This window comes from Saccopteryx leptura, chromosome 3 (genome assembly GCF_036850995.1).
Source record: "Saccopteryx leptura isolate mSacLep1 chromosome 3, mSacLep1_pri_phased_curated, whole genome shotgun sequence".
NCBI classification, from domain to species: Eukaryota; Metazoa; Chordata; class Mammalia; order Chiroptera; family Emballonuridae; genus Saccopteryx; species Saccopteryx leptura.
In genome coordinates, this window is record NC_089505.1 from 180,334,689 (window position 1) to 180,356,077 (window position 21,389).

Genomic DNA, 21,389 nt, shown 5'->3' on the forward strand with positions numbered 1-21,389 from the left:
CTTTTCTCCACATCCTTGCCAGCACTTATTCTGTGTTGTTTTGTTGATGAGCGCCATTCTGACTGGTGTGAGGTGATATCTCATTGTGGTTTTAATTTGCATTTCTCTAATGATTAGTGATGTTGAGCATTTTTTCATATGCCTATTGGCCATCTGTATGTTCTCTTTGGAGAAGTGTCTATTCATTTCTTTTGCCCATTTTTGGTTTGGATTGTTTGTCTTCCTGGTATTAAGTTTTACAAGTTCTTTATAAATTTTGGTTATTAACCCCTTATCAGATGCATTGTCAAATATATTCTCCCACTGTGTAGTTTGTCTTTTTATTCTATTCTTATTGTATTTAGCTGTGCAGAAGCTTTTTAGTTTGATAAAGTCCTATTTGTTTATCCTGTCTTGTATTTCACTTGCTTGTGGAGACAAATCGGCAAATATAATATATTGCTGCGAGAGATGTCAGAGAGCTTACTGCCTATGTTTTCTTCTAAGATGCTTATGGTTTTACGGCTTACATTTAAGTCTTTTATCCATTTTGAGTTTATTTTTGTGAATGGTGTAAGTTGGTGGTCTAGTTTCATTTTTTTGCAGGTAGCTGTCCAATTTTCCCAACACCATTTGTTGAAGAGGCTGTCTTTACACCATTGTATTTCTTTACCTCCTTTGTCAAATATCAGTTGTCCATAAAAGTGTGAGTTTATTTCTGGGTTCTCAGTTCTGTTCCATTGATCTATATGCCTGTTCTTATGCCAGTACCAGGGTGTTTTGAGTACAATGGCCTTGTACTATAACTTGATATCCGGAAGTGTGATACCTCCCACTTTATTCTTCCTTTTCAAGATTGCTGAGGCTATTCATGTTCTCTTTTGGTTCCATATAAATTTTTGGAATATGTGTTCTATATCTTTGAAGTAAGTCATTGGTATTTTAATCGGTATTGCATTGAATTTATAAATTGCTTTGGGTAATATAGACATTTTAATGATGTTTATTCTTCCTAACCATGAGCATGGTATATGTCTCCACTTATTGGTATCTTCCCTGATTTCTTTTATCAATGTTTTATAATTTTCTGAGTACAAGTCTTTAATCTCCCTGATTAAATTTATTCCTAGGTACTTTATATTTTTGGTTGCAATGGTAAAGGGGATTGATTCCTTAATTTTTCTTTCTGGCAGTTCATTGTTAGTGTATAAAAATGCCTCTGATTTCTGAGTATTAACTTTATATCCTGCCACCTTGCTGAACTCATTTATCAGGTCTAGTAGTTTTTTGACTGCGAATTTAGGGTTTTCTATATACAATATCATATAATCTGCAAATAATGATAGTTTTACTTCTTCTTTTCCAATTTGGATACCTTTTATTTCTTTTTCTTGTCTGATTGCTGTGGCTAGGACTTCCAGAACTATGTTGAATAAGAGTGGTGAAAGGGGGCACCCCTGCCTTGTTGCTGATCTTAAGGGGATTGCTTTTAATTTTGTCCACTGAGTATGATGTTGGCTGTGGGTTTGTCATAGATGGCCTTTATCATGTTGAGGTATATTCCCTGTCTGGAAAGCTCTTTATTTCTCCTTCAATTTTAAATGATAGCCTTGCTGGATAAAGTAGTCTTGGTTGTAGGCTCTTGTTTTGCATTACTTTGAGTATTCCCTCTGGCCTCAAGTGTTTCTGTTGAGAAGTTGGAAGTCATCCTTATGGGGGCTCCTTTGTAGGTGATAGTCTTTATTTCTCTAGCAGCTTTTAATATTTTCTCTTTATCAATTAGCTTTGGTATTTTAATTATGGTGTGTCTTGGTGTTGATTTCTTTGGGTTTCTCTTTAATGGAGTTCTCTGTGCTTCCTGAACATGTGAAATGTTTTCTGCCTTAATTGAGGGAAGTTTTCTGCTATGATATGCTTGAACAAAGTCTCTATCCCTGGTTCTTTCTCTTCCTCTTCAGGAACCCCTATGATGTGGATATTATTTCTCTTCATGTTGTCACAGAGCTCTCTTAGAGTTTCCTCAGACTTTTTGAGTCTCTTTTCTTTTTTCTGCTCTGCTTCCAGGCATTTATCGTGTCCTCCAACTCGCTGATTCAATTCTCAGCTTCATCCATCCTGCTTTTAATTGCTTCCATTGTGTTCTTCATTTCTGATATTGTATTTGTCATTTCTGACTGATTCTTTTTTATTATTTCAATGTCCTTTTTTATATTTGCTATCTCTTTATTTAGGTGATCGTAATGACCATCTATTGTTCTAATATCTTTGAGCATCCTAACAATTGTTATTTTAAACTCCGCATCTGGTAATTTGGTTATATCTTACTCATTCAGGTCCTTTTCTTGGATTTCTCTTGATTCATTTGTTTTGCATTTCTCTGCCTTCTCATCTTCTCTGTGTAAAGGAAGGCTTTGGCCACTGGAGTCCACTGGGTGTGGCCTCTGTTCCCTAGGTATGGTCTGTCTGCAGGCCCGCCACCCCCTCTTTGTTGCTGCCTAGGGCATTTGAGTATGGGCGTTGCTGGTGTCTGCCCACTGGAGCTGTTGCTGTGGTTTCCGCCTCTCCTTCACAGGAGTGGCTGTGATCATGTGCTCGGGTTTACAAGCCTTGGTGGTCTTGGCCTTTGCCCCGCCCTCTGGGTGGCGTTATGCTCAGCCCTGAGGGCAGTGGCGAGCTCCTTTGCTCAGCTGCGGGTCTCCGCCTGTTTCCGGGCTTTCGCCCCAACCTTGCAGGAGGAGCCCCCTCGTGGGATGGCTGTAAGCCTTGGCTCCACAGGCCAGGTGAGACTGCGTGCCCACACTCAGTAGCGGGACTCTGCCTGTTCTGGGTTTTTGGCTCCACCCCTGCAGGAGGAGCCAGCTCCCAAGTCAAGCCACAAGCCTCAGTTCCGTGGGCGGGGCAAGGCTGTTACACTCTAAATTTTAAGTACAATTCATCTTCCTCCTGTTCTTGCTGTCTTCCAAAAGGCTTTTACACACACAAACAATGCCAAATCAGATATTTCTTAAGGGCCTGCTCTTCAGCAAGGGGAAGAACCTGTTTATTTGGATTAGTTGCTGAGCTCTGATCCAGAAATTTTAGCTGTGAATGAGATAAAATTTATTTTCCTGTTTGCTTTTAAAAAATTGTTGGTTTTCCTGATAAAATATAGCTATGGATTGAAAATAATTGTACCTTCTATCATATTAGAAAGAAGACACTAGGTCAGAAAGCAGGAAGAGCTCAAAGAGTAATGTACCACGTCAAAGGGACATAGAACATGGGTAGAAATTGTTAGTGGGACAATGTAAGCACCAAAAGGAATAATGATGGTAACAGATAACAATACTTTGAATAAAAAGGAATGTATGGGTCTATAATGATACCCCCAAAATAGGGAGAGGAGTGAGGGAGGGAGGAGAAAAGGAAAAATGCTTGGACTCTGCAAAATGGAAATGTCACAAAAGATTAAAGGCAAGGGGGTGATGGTGACAGAGGTGGTGGTGGTCCAGATTCAAGGAGATAAAAAAAAAGTGAGTTACTGGGTTGACTCTGTTGTAGCCTGGATGGGAGGCGAATGGGGAGGGGGAGGAGTATAAAGTGGGTATGGATTAGTTTGTATGGGATTGTATTTTACACCACTGGATAATATTACTGCATCATTGATAAATGTCCTGGATGTAATATTGGTATTGTGACTATGTAAGACAATGTGCTTGTTCTTAAGAGATACATGTTGAAAATTTTAGGGGTAAAATGTCAGCATGTGTGCAACTTACATTCAAGGTTCAGGAAAAAATATATAGTGATAGTGATAAAGAAAGAGATGAGAGCAAGAGGGTTGCATATGAGTGAAAGGGAGCAAGTGTGGTCAATATTAACTGTCAGTCAGGATAAGGGCATGTGGGTTATTACTATGTTGTTTTTTTCACTTTTATTTTGTATTTTTGGCTCTCTCTTGCTTGAATGCCAAATCTTTTCACTTATATGACAGCAGTCAGATCTGATCACTCTGGGATTCAAAGGAGAGATAAAATTGGTCAATTTTTAATAATATAAGGAACCCTCCTCATCTCCCATCCCAAAAGAATATAATGAAGTAATGAGCAAAACTTGTCAGGTCACATGAGAGTATCCTCTAGCAGGTGTCCCTTGTAAAAATAGAGAATTACACTGGGATGTTACTGGTCCAGTGAACAGCATAATTAAATATGTGGAACTAAACAGATAATTATATCAGATGAAAGTGCTAGGGTAGGTAAGTCACAGATATGGAGTCTGCAAATAGTGAGGTTCAACTGCATATGAAATACATACCTATTTTCATACCTACACATCAGACATACTTTCCTTTTCAATTAAGATTTTTTCAACATTGAAAGTGATTCCTGTATCTAGAGTTGCAACTAACAATTTATATATAATTGTATGCCAATTTATTTGCTTGCCTTTTTACCAACTGTTTCACTATTCTGTAAGCCCCAGAGGAAAAAGACCAGTTCTCTTTCATCATGTGACCTGTCCTCTGCATTTATGGTGCGACTTCTAGGTTTGGAGGAGGGAGAGATGACCCCAGTGAGAAAGTTCCAAGACCAAGAATACCTTCTAGCTTTGAGAGAGATAAACTTTTAAGGAGTGGCCAGAAAATACATTCAGGGACAATGGACTAACATGACCATAGCTCAGGGTCATGTCTGGGAGCAGTGGCAACCAACAACTGGGCAGACTGCAAGAGCTAAATTTTAAGGGGTAAACAGTGGTCATGAAGCAGAATCTTAGAAGAAAGGATGCATTTGGTTGTGATGTGCAGTGCAGGTTGAAGGAAGAAGAGATTACATGATTCCCACCCAGAAGCTCTGAATGTCAAAGATTCTGGATTTCAGAAAGGGGCAAGGTAAAAGCCAACATCATATTCTCTTCATTTGAAAGCAAGAGCTTTCATTGTTTCTCCAGAAAGCCTAATGTAAATAATATACTGAACCATGATAAAGCAAACAACTGAATTCAACTGTCAACCCTTCTGGTGTTAGCTGGCATTCTACAGACTTGCAAGGACAACACACAAATGGCTTCACGTTGTTCACAGCACTGCACTGAAGTCAGTGTGGCTGTGGGGTGAAGGTCAGGGGCTCTGGAGTCATAGTTCCCGGACTGGAATCCTGCCCCACCATATGACTAGCTGTGAACACTGGGCTGTTTAAACAGCGCCCTAGGCTTAGGTTTCCACGTAATAAACTAGGAATGTCACTGTATCTGCCTTATTGAGTGGCACTTTATACAAATAATATAAATTACAGAAAGGCCAGACAGTGCCTGGTATATGGTAAACACTCAATAAATGCTACTTACTATCACTGACAACTATAAATGTTTTTGTGATTACTAAAAATGGCAAATCAGAGTGCTCCTCCTCTCAGGAGCACACCTGCGTCTTGCTGTTCCTTTCCCCTCCCTCTTCCTTCCCCCACTGGCATGCATCTCCTAAACTCTAAGGGTCCTTCTTCACAAGACTTGCAACCAGGGGACAATGGGCAGCAGCCGCTCATCCTGAGCTAACTCCTGAGCCTGTCTCCAAGGCCCCCTTTCCTCTGACTTCTCAGCGAGCCAGCACAGCCCGGCCTTGGCTCTGTCCTGTAGCTTCTTCTATCCTAAGCCCTTCCTTGTTACACTGTCTCTAGTTTTAATAAATGTATTCTCAAAATAGCTAGCTTGGTTGACAAGACTCCTTCAGAACCTAGGATTTATAGGAAAAAATAGTGAAATGGGTACTGGTGGCAAGAAGCTTGAGAATCATTTGATAAAGGCAAGAATGTCAGTTGGGAGATTACTGTAATAGTCTTGGGTTTAGAAGATTCTGACTAAGCAGGCAGAGCTAGAGATGGAAAGAATAAGAGAGAAATAAAGAGACACCAGACAGGAAGAATGAATATGAGATGGGACCAATTAGTAAGTAGATATGCTGAGCATGATGGTTAATTTTATGTTTCTACTGCTTGGGCCATAAGGTGTCCATATATTAGGTCCAACATTATTTTGGGTGCTCCTGTGAGGGTGATTTTGGGTGGTATTATTTAAATTGGTAGACTAAGTAAAGCAGATTGCCTTTCATAATGTGAGTGGGCCTCATCTACTCAGTCGAAGGCCTGAATTGAACAAAAAGCCTTACCCTCCCCTGAGTAAGAGAGAATTCTTCCTGCCTGATGACCTTAAAAGGAACATCATCCCTGGCTGGGTAGCTCAGTTGGTTAGAGCATCATCCAGATATGCCAAGGTTGCAGGTTTGACCCCTGGTCAAGGCACATACAAGAATCAACCAATGGATGCATAAATAACAAATCTATGTTTCTTTCTTTCTCATCCACTTTCTCTCTCTCTCTAAAAATCAATTAAACAAAACAACAACAAAAACAGAGGAACATCAGCTCCCCCCCTCCTCCACTTTTGGACTGAAACTGACACAAAGACTCTTCCTGGATCAGCCTGCTGGTCTTTGGGCTGGAATTAAATCATCGGCTCTCTTGGTTTTCAGGCCTTCAGACTTGGACTACAAATAAACCACTGGCAGAACTTGGCGCTTGCCAGCCCTCAATATTGTGTGAGCCAGTTCTTATAACAAATCTCTCTCTCTCTCTCTCTCTTTCTCTCTCCTCCTCCCTCTCCTACTGGTTCTGTTTCTGTGGAGAGTCCTGATTAATATATCGGGTAAGGAAGGACTCAACTGGAACCTAAAGTTTCAACCATGAGTGACAGGGAGAGAAGCTGTACAATTAACAGGGATTTGGATACAAGGAGGTGGAGCATGTTTTGAGAGAAAAATTATAAGTTTGGCGCTAGTCACACCGAATGGGACAGTAAGACAATCAGATAAATCTTGCAAGCAGGAAAAATGTATAAACAAATGGGGTAAAGTGAAGCATGTGAACATCACATCCTATATATTTAAAATGTGGTCTCATCCAAATGGCGGAAATAAATCTTTGGTAATTCACTGCCAAAAAAAGCCCAGAGTAGTGGTGGCAGTCTTTCTGGAGTCTATATACGAAGGAGAATAAAGATATTTACTAGACCTGAACAGAAAAAATAAATTAACTTCATTTTTAACTGGTGTGAAAGTGATAATCATAAAAACAAAAACAAAAGCCTAGGCAGTAGCTGTAAGTCAAAGCCTTCACTGGAAGCCACTGATCAGGTTTAAGAGCTGATGAACTCCTTGGCATTGTATATACACATACATGCAGTTTTAAAAGGGACTATCTAAAACTTAGTTTCACAAAGGGTCTGTCACCCCAAAAGTAGTTATAAAACAGCTTTTCTCATTTTATTCCTTTTAAGTTGGGCCACACGGAGAACAAGATTTCATCTAACCTCATAGCACAGGGCTAACACAGTAGTCGAATATTAAAAGTGAACACATCTCAGTCTTCCTACTTGAGCATGTATAAAATCTTCTTAGGTTGGGTATAAATTTTGACCTATCAATTTTATTTCCAGTAACCTATCCTAAATGAACAGCTAGATAAATGAACAAAGAATTCTCACCAGAGCACTGTTTAGAGCAGCAAACTTGGCAAACGAGCTACAGGTCCAATGCAGGGCTGGCAAGGCGATGATGGTGACGCACTCAGCGGCACCCCTGGGTCCACTTGGAAATGATATGCATGCAAATTTTCACTGCCTTGAAAAAATGTAAATTTTAACTAGAAGATCAGGAAGTTAAGTAATAAATAATTAGCAGGATTCCAGTGAATGAAAAATATCCATTCATATGTATCATTTGTAGAAGTAACATTCTGGAAGGCTATACATGAAAATAACAGTATTTCATGATAGAAGAATTATGAACAATTTTTCTTTCTCCCTTCAAATATTATACTTATAGATTATACATATAATAAAAAAAAGCAATACTTTGAACCAACCCTCCTAATGCCAACAAAACCCCTAATTAGTCACCAACATTATATTTATCTCTAGCTCCTGCTCACTCTCCTTGCCAGGCACAACACTAAACCGCTGCCTCACAAGAGTCCGCCACCGCTCAGCTCCTTGCGTTTACAAGTAGGCACCACTGAAGTTGTTAAGCATTTAGCACTTGGAAGACTTATTCCAGTTCAGAGTTTATCCCTGTTGCCTGAGAAAGACATGCTAACGTCAAAAATGGATGATGGGAGGGGGTGACAATGAATGCTAAAAGATAGCCAAGGCTTATTTTATAATTAGGACTAAATCCAGAAGTTTAGACATTCTACAGCCATAATGTAAGAATCAATAGCTGATGCTCCTTAACCACTACACAAACATTTTAAGAGCTCAAAGTGATGGTAAAACACTTGTTTTTGTGCTGGGAACTCAGCAGATCATGAGGATTTTATGCCACTGTCCTGGCAGCTGCTGAGATGTCCCCCTGCTTTGATCAAACATGGCAGATTTATACAGCATGTTTAAATGGGTCATTCTTATTTTTTTTAGGTTGAAGGGATAGAGAAGAGTTATGAATGGGGGTAAATCTACTCAGAGGTAATCAGTTTCTAGTACAGCATGCTGTAAATCACCACTCTGTTGGAGTAGGGTCCATAAACCTATAGTGGCACTCACACAGCCATGGGGACGTCACCAGGACTGTAGTCTGTGTTTGTATGTAGCTCCAGGTCGTGTATGTTAGAAAAGGCACTTCTGAGTCCACACAAAATTAGCATTGTGGGCTGTGTAAAGAGACGCTACCCGTGTCCAAAATGGATTCTGGAAACATACTAACTACATGATTACAGCCTACCTGGGAGCTATGGGTTGGATGCTGGTCTAAAAGGTAACACATGAGAATGTGCTGCAGACCCACACATTCTGACATGCCAGAAAAGCATCCTGAAACATGGGCTGCTCCTGTGTGGATCACCCCACCTGAAGAGCAGCAATTTACAGAAAGCAGAGAGGAAGAGCTTCTCTGGGAAAAAGAGCATTTCCAAACACCCAGAGTGAGAGGAAACCCTGACCTATCCAAGGACAATGATCTCAATTTCATGAACACCTTCATTCCTTTTGCTTCGACGTCAAATTCACTCGGCAGCTCCTGATCCTGTTTTGCCATGGGAGAGGTCCTAGGGAGAAACTGATTCCAATGTTCTGGACAAAGCAGCTGAAAGTTCTACTCTGCGGAGCAGGGACCACACCAAGTCACAGCACCTGCCCCGAAGGGCTCTCCATCACTCTAAGACACACTGTTTGTCACGTCGACATAAAACATATACCAAAATAATTCTCATGCTCACTAAGTCAAAATGCTGACGTTTGTATTAATTCTAAAAGGATGTATTAAAGCACTTGGGGAATTAAAGTTATTCATTTATAGTTCACAAATTGATTAGTTGTCCATGACTTTTTAAAAATGGGCTTTTGATGATTTTCAGAAATAATAATTTTACCCCTTCTCCATCTCCCCAGAATATATCAATAAAACAATAATGTATTATTTCAGTGACCTACAGGGCTCATACCCAACAGTTATATTTATTCCTTGGTGTTGGAAAATAGAAACAATAACTCTTCCAATGATACTGAGCCAGGCTGCAGAGCAGCTTCTCTACTGTCAATAAATCTATTTTCTAATTACATAGAAAGACATGTTTGTCTTTGGCCCTGATAACATTAAAATACCTGAAGTATCTTCGCTTTTTTTTTTTTTTTTTTGTATTTTTCTGAAGCTGGAAACGGGGAGAGACAGTCAGACAGACTCCCGCATGTGCCCGACCGGGATCCACCCGGCACGCCCACCAGGGGTGACGCTCTGCCCACCAGGGGGCGATGCTCTGCCCCTCCGGGGGGTCGCTCTGCCGAGACCAGAGCCACTCCAGCACCTGGGGCAGAGGCCAAGGAGCCATCCCCAGCGCCCGGGCCATCTCTGCTCCAATGGAGCTTTGGCTGCGGGAGGGGAAGAGAGAGACAGAGAGGAAGGAGGGTGGGGAGAAGCAAATGGGCGCCTCCCCTATGTGCCCTGGCCGGGATCAAACCCGGGTCCCCCACACGCCAGGCCGACGTTCTACCGCTGAGCCAACCGGCCAGGGCCAGTATCTTCGCTTTAATGTGCATTCTAGAAACATGACTCCCCAAGTGAATATGGTCCACCTCTTTAACTACTGTCTAATGATTTCTGTTGACATGTAATAGGATATTTTATAGCTGTTTTTAACCATCTGTCTGTCTTTCTTTCAATATGAATTTGCCCGAGATGTAATGAAATTTCTTGTGCTTTGTGCCATTACACATTTGTAAATATCAAGCATAGCAATTAAACATACCAACATTGTCACACACACTGTATTTGGAGCTATGCTCTGGGCATTGCTTAAGAAACTAGAACCTTCTGCTTGCAAGTTTTTCCAAAGCTACACCTTGAGCTGAGCCAAGGTTTTAACCTGGGTAGCAGTATGTTCAGGTATGTTTCCAAGATGTGTAGGGCTAGTGAATCACGAGGTCCAAATCAGTCCTAGAACAACTAGCAGTGTTGAAGATGCCATACTATAATGTCTAAAACTGCAATCCTTTCCTATCAAATTAACAATAACTATGTTAACATGTTTGAAATTCCATTAAATTATGCTGTTGAAAGAGCAATTAATGGATATAAGAGTGATCATAATACATCATGTCTATTTTAACCCCCTTTTTAATCTAAAAATTTACAATTTACTGAGTATCTATTATGGGCTAGTCACTTTGCATGGTCACTTTTACTGAATGCTCCTGTTTAAATACATACACAAAAAAAGGAAATTAATTTGATAATAGCAATGAACCACCTTTCAGAATATAGTATCCAGCTTTTCGAGTTGCTTTCAGTAGGAAGTTCTGGAGACAGCGGCAGATCCTTGGCAGCACTGGCTGCTGTGGGATGAGGAGACCTGTGAGGGATACTGGGAAGCCACAGATGAAGGGCCTATTCAGAGGCCTGCAGGAAACCGAGGTCCAAGGAGGTGGGTCCTGGTGACCAGTAGCATCACCTCTGGCCCCGAGTTCCAGGTTTTGTGAGAGCTGTGACCCAATACACAAACTGGAGAGGCTGCATCCTCTCTTCAGTTCTCTAAGGTCAGGCCTGATGTTTTCCATAGTGGCTTCTTTGGAAATATTCCTGGCTTCTTCTTCTTTTCTTTCTTTTCGTAAGTTAGAGTAAAGGAGAAATAGAATTTCCCATTAGCAGCTGCCACTGGTTAGACCGTACAATGCATCTGCACAGGGAGCAATGATGGAGAGCTCTATATGATATTAAAAAGTCATGAAAATTTTATTTCCATTAATAGAAAAGCCACTAATTTCATCCCTTCAGGGTGCCAGCCATAGTACTAAGGAGAGCATCACCTTTAAAATCAATGATCGTGGTTAAAATAAGGAATATATCCACTTCTTCCCACTCCTGGCTTTGCCCAGAAGTGGTAATGAATAGAACCCAAGGGACATATATTACACAGGGAAGTTTTCACAAAGACCCAAGTTACAAAAATGAAAATCAAGATCACTCAGTGTGCTTCATCCTGGTTAGTGTCATTTGGGCATTCTGGTTCACAGAAGGAGGGAGTTACTTATAATTTCGGTTAATGATTAGTTCAAGGAGAGGAGGAAGGAAAATAAAGCTTTAGCTTTCTTAAATATTTTCTTGGTCTTTTTATTTTCCTATCATTTTTATTTTATCTTCAGAGTTATAGTTGGTAATTGTCCCAAATATTAAATTGTGGTGAATTTTTCTCCCTCTCTTTTAAATAAGTATCATGCTTTATGACAAGTTTAAATTCTAAAAAAAAATTGAGATGAGTTAAGAATATAAAATATAAGCCAATTTTTCAATTTTTTACAGCTACTCATTAGAGCTCTGCTTCTTAGCCAATTGGGCTTGAAGACATCATACACATAATTAATGCACTAAAAGGCTGCCATTCATGTGCTAATTACAGATAGAGGAAGACTGCCTTCCACACTTACCGAGAACCTAGATTCTGGACTAAAGGCATTCCAGACTCCAGTGTGGAAACTACTGTGGCTATATGTAACTGTGCAATCTTAACTACTGCCTTGTTTTATGAGTTTTGGCCCTTTGGAGAGGGATTCTGAGAAAGTTCATAGATAACAGCATAAACCCAGATACCTCTGTGGGACACAGGAGTCAAAAATTAGACGCTGTCAAAAAGTTCTAGAAATACAAGAACTTCATTCCAGTTGTTCTGTTAAAATGTCCACAAGCTTTGCAGTAAGCCATAGCTCCTTCCACTTGAATACTTTACATGTTTGTTCACTCTTCTCTTTCCTGCCTGATCTAGTGAATCAAGAAGTACTGGGATGCAGGTAGAACTCCTAGGACCTTCTTGAACAACTGATGGGGGAGAAAATGTAAGAGAGAATATAATTAGAATATATACTGCTCACAAAAATTAGGGGATATTTTATTGCTTCATATTCATTTTGAAATATACCCTAATTTTTGTAAGCAGTATATTAAGATAATCATAATTCTTCTGAGGATTCCAGGACAAAGGACTGTTGCAATATTAAGGAGAAGGGACCGGTGAGTTAAAAATTTTTTGTATTTAAATTTTTTCAATTACAGTAGACTACTATTATATTAGTTTCAGGTGTGCAACAGAATGATTAGATATTTATATAACTTACAAAGTGATGACCCCCCCCCCCCCATCCAAGTCTAGTACCTATCTGACACCACACATAGTTATTATAATTATTATTGACTATATTCCCTATGCCAGTGGTTTTCAACCTTTTTTACACTTGGGGACTGGTGAAAATAGGATTATTTTGGGAACTGCTAAGGCAGAAATCACCCTGAGCATAAGCAAATCTAAGATCATTGGGTCTATAATCTTCATACAACATCAGGGTGGTTAACTCTTTTGCAGACCTGCATGAAATTTCCAGCAGACCTATCCACAGACCAGTGGTTGAAAAATGTTGCCTTATGCTGTGGTTGTTTTAAAATATGGCCACAAATTTTGTGACACTCCTACCAATGAGAATTGGGGGAAGGGGAATCCTATGTCTCTATCCCTGGAATCTGAGCCTGTGACTGCTTTGACCAATAGACTGTGGCAGAAGTGTTGTCCTTTGACTTTCAAGCTAGGTCATAAAAGGCCATGTGTTGGTGTCTTATACTCTGGTACACTTTCTTCTGTAGTTCTAACCACGATGTAAGAACTCTGAGGCTGCCCTAATGTGAGAAAGCCCAAGCCACATGGAGAGGCCACATAGAGATGTTCTGTTCCACAGTCATAGCTGGTCCCAGCCGAGGCACCAGACCTGTGTGGCGAAGCCCTCAGGTAGTTTCAGCTCCCAGCCAGTTTAGCTATCCCCAGCACATGAATGTTTCCAATTGAGACTAACCTCATGGATCAGAGATAAGCCACTCCCATTGCACACCATCAGAATTCCTGATACATTTGTGAGTATAATAAAAATGGTAGTTGTTTTACACTGTTCAGTTTTGGTGGTAGTGATAGATCGTTGGAATAGAACACCATATATTTCCTTATATCTGAAATGGCTTCTTTTGTGCTACAAATGCTACTGTCTATTAGGCTCTGCTGGGTTGTAAGTCTCCTCTGAAATTTTCAAGTTGAATTTTCAATAGTCTGCAGTGTGTTCCTCAACTTCTCAGGAGCCAATGGGAAAGAGGATTTCATAGTTTTCACTCTGATAGGTAGTGTGGTTTACAGATCATTCTCGGCTGTTCTGTGCCTGAGGGTTAAAGCACCAAAAGAAGTTTGCTAATGTTATGATCTGACAGATTTGCCTTTGAAAATGAAGTTTCCATCTTAATACTGAAAACAAGAATAACGTCAGCTGATTATCTATTTCACAGTGACTTAAAGTTTTGGTGAATCTGTCAGATTCCCAGAAGTGGGAGGACAGAATTCTATCCATATTGGCATGAGGACAGAGGTGTTACTTCTGAAGCCTCCTATTTTCCCAAGCTGCCTATCACATGATCTCTCACAGGGGCAGTGTTGTACACAGGAATGTACTTCTTTAATGATTTAAACGTCAGTTCTGAACCACTCATTTTGCTTAGGGTTTGTTGGTATATGTTCAAGAGAACATTTCCTTTCTTCACATGGGTCCTCTTTGTTCCCTATTGCCAATGGCATTCCCATTGATCAAAGCAACATACACACACAGTCGTACTGATGACACTTGAACCTGACTCATAAAAATACAGCTCAGATTAGTGACTCAGGGTGCTGACTGGGAATCAGGTAGTATCTACTCCAGGTCCTGATGAACTCAGGTATTTTTCTTTACTATTACAACTGAGTTAGATATTAATGAATGTGACATTTCTGAAACCCTAGGATGCTGTGTAACATAATGAATACTTGAATTAAACCAAATGTGTTGGTATTTTAGGCTGAAGTATAAATGTAGTCATTAGTTTTGTAAAGACTACTTTTGCAATTTTTAGCTATGTTTTAACGTGTTTGAAGAGTTTAAAGGAAGCAGCTATATTAGATTAGCGACTGGTTTTTAAATTGGTTAAGGAAATATAGTTTAGCTTTTATTCAACGCTTAAGAGTTTGCAAATATACATTTTAAAGTTTTAATTATTGGATATATAAGATTAATAAATAGATCATTAAATTGAGAATAAACTTATCCATGGCCATAAGCCCCCTCAATATTAAAAGCCAACACACACTTTAGAGGTATGCCATATATGTCTCTATTCAGTGGTTTAGTCATGGTTTATTTAGGAAGCCTTGGTTCTCAGAACTATAAACTTGACTATGTATAATTTAAAGAGGTATTTCTGAGATGTGACCTATTCAAGAACCACTGTTTAGATTCTTTTAACCAGTGTGGCCAAGTAACACTTAAAATACTACTTGAACCACATTTGCTTGATATCAATGGGCCTTCTATATTCTTTAGTTGAAATGCACCAATTTTAAAGGAGGCCATAACCTAAGAGTAAGGAATATTGTATGTAACAGATTTTTATTGTAAAAAGATTGAGTCTGCATGTATGCTTTGTTTTTATAATCTAGCAGTTGCCAGATACAGTTGTAGAGACTATAATGAAAGCATAAATCTTAGGTTCTAAGTGCAACACTATTTCATTACCAAAGGCTTCGCTTTCTCTCTGCCTTTCCTCTAGTTTAGTTTCTACATGGAAGAATGCTAACCTGCAGCTAATGTGCATTTATCTAGAAAGACATTTAGGAGTCCGGTCTCTTGCTAGCTAATCCAGAGCTTATGCGTAATGGCTACAAGAAAAGGAGAAAATAAAACATGCTGCTCTGAAATTTATGTCCTTTCCTATGATGTACGAAGGAAAGGTTCCCTGCACTTTCCACCCTGTATGGCATTTTTTTCTCTGCAGCTCGGGCAGTAATTTTTAATACTCGTCTGTGGGGTTTGCAGCTTTGAGTGGCAGGCATCATTTCTTGTTAATCTTATTCAGTGAAAATAAATTATATAGTGTCTGGCATATAAGAAACCAATAAATAGTAGCTATTGTTACTATTATTATATTTGGAATTATTATTTAGCGAAGCAAAGGTCTTCCATTCAAAGGGATCAACAGTATGTGCCAATTTAATTCTAAGAGATTCCATTTGTTAAAAATTTCTGGAAAATAAGTCTACTACTGAGAAATACTGCTTAGACTATACAATTTCCTATTCTGAGTTTCACATCAGACATCATTTCTCTCTACTCGCACACCCTTCTCCTCTCCCTTCAGATCCACTAAATCAAGTACATGGTACAGAAGTGGTCATTTCTCATCTTTTTGGCTGTGTAACCAGAAATACACAAAATAGGCAGAAAGGAATCTGACAATAAGAAAGCCTGGATCTTACTTAAGGCTTTGCTTGAGTTGTTAAGAATAATAAGAATCAAAAGTCTTATTTTCTTTTCATGTGTATCAAAGCTTTTATGGAAGGGATCAAGGATAACCCATCCATTTTCTTGTCTTCAGACTTGCCTGCATTGAAGACAAAAGGTTTTTCATTTATCTTCTTAAATGTCCAAATCGTAGGCACTGTGTATTAAAATAAACTCCAAAAATCTAAAACATGATACAAATGGTGAGTGGCAAGGAATTTCACTCTAAATAGATTTAAAGTTATAATTGGATACTCTTCCCTCCTTCAAAAGAGCTATCTCTTTAAAAGAAAAAAGTTATACTTTTTCCTCTTTAAAAGGCAAGAGATATTAACTGATTTGGGTGTTCACACTTCTGTTAAGACTTGATATTATTCTGTGGAGTTGCTGTTAAAAATCCTAAGAAAACAAAAAGGAATTGCTTATACTTTATAAAGATCAACCTTATTTACATTTTAATGAAGTTATTTAAGCCATCTGGTATTTAGGAAATGTATCTGGTTCTCCAAAAAAAATAAAGATCTAAATAACTCTTGAGTTCATGGGGTATTTTTTTTATTTGTGCCTTAAAAAAAGAGAAAGGAGTCCCTTTTGACCATATGCTCTGTACTCTAACATTCATTTGTTCATTTACCCATTAACCCACGCTGAGTGCCTTCCAGGGCCAGGTACTATTCTAGGTTCTAGTGTTAAAGAAACAGTCTTTGTTCTTAAGGCACTACCAGCAGGCAACAAATAAACATGATTTATGCAGAAATGAGCAGAAAAACAGGGAGCTGAAAGTAGGAAAGTTGCACCTCCAATGAAACCCTGAAGGGCACCTCCCTCAGGAGAAAGCCCACATGTTGGGTGCAGCCAAGGTCCCACCAGTCTCTGGAACCTGATTATCTCTGACGCTTATCTCTACAAACACTACTGCTCATCACTAGTGCCCTGCCCTCACCTGGCTAACTCCAGCTTGCTCCTTGGCAAGTGCTTCAGACAGCCTTGCTGCAAACTGTCCTTTCCTCCTTGTCTCTCGCCCTGAGGGCTGAGTCTGTGTCTTAACACCACCGAGTTCCTAATGCTTGCGTGAAAGTGCGGCAGGAAGGATACCTGTCTGTGAAGGAATGAGGGAAGCTGAGCTGTGTGTAGGAGACACTGACAGGATGGAGTGCTGGCCTCAGGCTCAGGGCCGGCAGGGATGGAAGCTGACTGAGCCAGAGGCGCAGGTGGAGGGAAAGAACAGGCCTTTCCAATGGCTGCAGAGGGGATTTACCAGGCAACACAGCCTGCCTTTCTGATAGAGCCTGAGCTTCTGGAGACATGCCAACAGATATTGGGGAGGGATGGGTTTTGGCTTCAAATATCTCTGGTAGAAAGTGAATTCAAACACACACCTACTTTGTCAGAGATAAGCCACATAAAGTTGATAGTACAATACCTGGTAAGGCAGAATCTAATCTAATAAAAAATATAATACAAAACAATACTGTCTAGTTTCTGCCCATGAGAAATCCACAGTCCAGGAGAAATAGATCCACATGGAGGCTTCCTAGGATCACATGGCTGGTTGGTCACAGGGCTGAGATCTAATTAGACAAAGGTTTATCTGTTCCATGTCTGTGCTCAGGTGAGAGGTAATGACTGGGGATGGATTTGAGAGCTGTCCTCAAGGTTACAGACATGTCATGGTGGTAGATATAATCTCAGAGAGTGTGGCTTCTGATGGAACTTGGAGGCACTCCTGAGTTCTGGAGGGATAGAGGAGGGGGCCAGGGCTGGCAGGAGGGGGGTGGGAGTGCACCGCTAGGAGTGGGGCCAGTCAGAGCATTCAGATGCTGTTGAGATGTCTAATAGGACAAGGACATACACGCTGTTTGTGGCAATCAGGGACCTGGTTACTTTCGCCAGAGCTGTTTTAGTGGTCAGTGGGCTACGATGAAGCTGGCATGGAAGAGAAGCTCATGGGTGCGAGCAGCCTGCAGCTGTGAGAGGGAAGAGCTAGACAGGGGCTGGACCTGGTAGCAAAGAAGCAGAGGCATTTCTGGATGCGGGAGAAGGGAATGTGGTGTAAGGAACATGCATTAGGGCCAGGGAGGGGTAGGGGTGGGGAAGGGGGTGGAGTGGGGAAGGGGGTGGAGGAGGGGAGGCAATAGGGGGTGAGGGAGGGGGAGGGGGCAGCACAGCGGATGACAAAAGGAGCAGGCTCAGCAGCTCCACAGGAGGTAGGAGAGAGCACAGCAGGACCAGTAACTGGTAAAAATGATGGTAGCTTCTTTATGAATGGAAGAAAATGAAGGTTTTCTGACCTGGTAAGTTTGATTAAGACAAAATGCTCATTTAATGAATGGTACTGGAACAAGAGGTTGTCATTTTGGAAGAAGTTAAGCTGAACCCCTACCTCCATTCTTACACCAAATAAATTCTAAATGTGGCAAAAATTAAACCTAAAAATGTATTTATGAAAGCACCGGAAGAGAAAACAAAAGAGAAATTTTGTAATCTTAGAGTGGGCATTTATCAGGATGCAGAATTCAATAAAGTAAATGTAATTACATAAAAATAAAAATCTTCCATATGAAAAAAATATAGTAAACAGGAAAAAAATAAATGACAACTGGGGAAGAATTTATTTGTGATAAATACAAGGAACAATGAGACAGAAAATAAATATAGAAAAGAAACACAAGGCTAATAGACATAAACTACCTTTAACTTGAACCATCACTAGAGAGATAGACACCACATGTTACAACCTGGATTGATGAAAGATGAAACCATTTGATACTCTCAGGGCTGGAGAGTGTGGGTTAGGAGAGGACCGCCTAGGCCTAGTTGGTAAACTGCTGGGCATGTGGCAACGTTTGGTAACGCTGGTCTATGTTTTCAGTGCCGTGCCCTTGACTAAGTTCTTCTGCCTCTAGGCCTTTATCTCACACAACAACACAGGTAGCAGTATGTCTACTACTGTACTGCTCATAATGACAAAAAGCTGAGAGCAACGTAAATGTCTCCCATTAAGGGACCTGTTAATTAAACTACAAAATATTCAAACTGTGGATTACTATTTAGGTATTAAAAAATTTATTTTATTTTATTTTATTTTACAGAGACAGAGAGAGAGTCAGAGAGAGGGATAGATAGGGACAGACAGACAGGAACAGAGAGATGAGAAGCATCAATCATTAGTTTTTAATTGCGTGTTGTGACACCTTAGTTGTTCATTGATTGCCTTCTCATACGTGCCTTGACCGCGGGCCTTCAGCAGACCGAGTAACCCCTCACTCAAGCTGGCGACCTCGGGGTCTCGAACCTGGGTCTTCCACATCCCAGTCTGATGCTCTATCCACTGCACCATTGCCCGGTCAGGCACTATTTAGGTATTAAAAAGAAAAAGGCTGTATGTTCTGATATGGGAAAACATACAAGGCAGATTGTGTTAGGTGGGGGGAAGCCATAAAAGAGAATTTACAGTGTAATGGCATCTGTGCTAAACAAGAGTGATCACACACACACACACACACACAATCTCTAAATGCACAAAAAATTTCTGGAAGCATATGTAAGGATCTTAATGTGGGATGGGAGATAATAGAGTGAGGGGAAGAGGGTGAGAAGGACTTTCTTTTCGCCTTTAAATTTTTTTTTTATCTGAATGTAGTATTTTGATTAAGAAACTTCAAGTAAATAAATGTAAATTTTAAAAAAGTAACCTATCCAATTTGTAACTCACAGGGGCATTATTGATTCTGTTATCTGCTCCTCTTTCTTTTAACCATGTGGTAATGATAATTATACCAAGTAGTGCTTAGAGCTTGGGCTTTCAGGCTGAGTGTGAGGTCTGGCTCCCTCACAGTGGTTCTCAACCTTTCTAATGCCGTGACCCCGCAATACAGTTCTCATGTCACGGTGACCCCAAACCAAAAAATAATTTTGGTGGCTACTTTGTAACTGTAATTTTGCTACTGTTATGATTCGGAATGTAAATACCTGATATGCATTATGTATTCTCGTTGCCTCTCCGCCTTCTAGGCTTCTGTCCTCCTGCGCTTGCTGCTCCCGCCCACTGATGATGTCAGCAAGCGCCGGACACACGTAATGCACTGCTATGGACTGTGGGGTGCCCCCCCCCCCCGCTTCCCCCGCCCCTTAGGCCCCAGACGGATGATGCAATCACGTCTGTGCATGACCGCAGGCATTCAGTTTGGAATGCATGTCCATAATGGCGTGCGTTCAAGCTGAATAGTGCTGCTGCAGACAGTAGCGCGGCTTCTCAGCAGCTAAAGCCATCGGAAATGTGTATTTTCCGATGGCTTTAGATGACCCCTGTGTTTTGGTCGTTCGACCCCCGCGGGGGTCGCGACCCACAGGTTGAGAACCACTGTACTAGATGAAGTGCATCTGTTGATTAACCATTCTAACCTTTAGTTTCCTCACGTATAGTACTGGTTAAAAGCTTATGTGGAAAACTGCTTAGAGCGTGGTACAAAGTAAGTGCTCAGAAAATGTGATCTATTATCATTAGTAGAACTCTCACACTGCAGTGTTCCAAATGCCCTATTACATACAATTATTACTTGATTCTTGCTTTTTTAGATTATAGAACATTATTATCCTATCTCAATTTGACAACAGCCCCATTTTGACCAACTTTCAGAGAAATTAAGTGCTTAGCCTAAGATCACAAGCCAAACCCCTGATCTTCTGATTTCAAGTTTCTCCTCTGTCACAGCAGTCTGTGGAGAAACAAGCCCACCAGCCTCTATATTCTGACATGAATTCATGTCAACTGTAAAATCCCAGGCATTAGGGACCACGAAGTTCTCCATTACTTCCCATGGTACTTTAAGCATAGAGCCATTTATAACTCAATTCTGTTGAAGATCACAAACTTTCCTTAAGAAGATTTAAAATTTGTCTACCATAGTTAGTGATAATAAATAGTTCAAAACGTACAAAAAAGAACCCATAAAGGTGGCTAAACTACCTGTCTCCGAAATCAATACACATTTTATTTAACCTAGGAATCTAATCACTGTTGCTTCGAAATCTAGACATTTTCATTAGAGTACTACTGTGCTTAATAATTCTTTAAGTAAGAAAAGTCTATGTGACCCAAAGAATGTTATATCTGGGCTAGAAAAGAAGACTATTATTGCATCTTCATCTAGTAGGTAGAAACAGAGCATTTACATAATTTTTCTAAGGTCCTTCAGAGATTTAATGGCAGAAGCAGAAATGAGTTCAGTCTTCCGCTTTTTAATCTACCTCTCACATTTCACACAGAGGGATCACACTCCTCCTCACTTCAATGTCTTCATAGGGGTTTCCTGGAATTAGTTTTGCGTTCATTTTGGAATTATAAAGTATTACACTGAGCACCCAGAGCAGATATTACTGGAGTCACAGTAAATTCTTTAATAGATTCAAAGTAATTGATTTCCTAGTTCTTTTTTTTTTTTTTTTTTAACAGTTTGGCTCAAACTGAGAATGCTCAACATTTTTTAATAATTATGACTTCTAAATGCTCTCCTTATATATCAATGTTTTTTAGCACAATGTAACTCTGC

At 40.2% G+C, this 21,389-nt stretch overlaps 1 protein-coding gene across 4 annotated transcripts in view; it reads right to left on the reverse strand.

The window, feature by feature from the left end:
* The window catches only part of LYRM4 (LYR motif containing 4), a 148,396-nt gene that overhangs the window by 73,432 nt on the left and 53,575 nt on the right, over positions 1-21,389 (reverse strand). Inside the window, exons 3-4 of one of the 4 annotated variants that reach the window (XR_010750298.1) lie at positions 7,498-7,633; positions 2,270-3,060 (exon numbers count right to left, since the gene is read on the reverse strand). The exons of 2 other annotated variants lie outside the window; for them this stretch is intronic. The gene's annotated coding sequence lies outside the window, so the exon portion shown is untranslated. Of the gene's footprint in view, positions 1-2,269; positions 3,061-7,497; positions 7,634-21,389 lie in introns of those variants that run through there. One more of the 4 variants, XR_010750299.1, reaches the window with a different exon arrangement.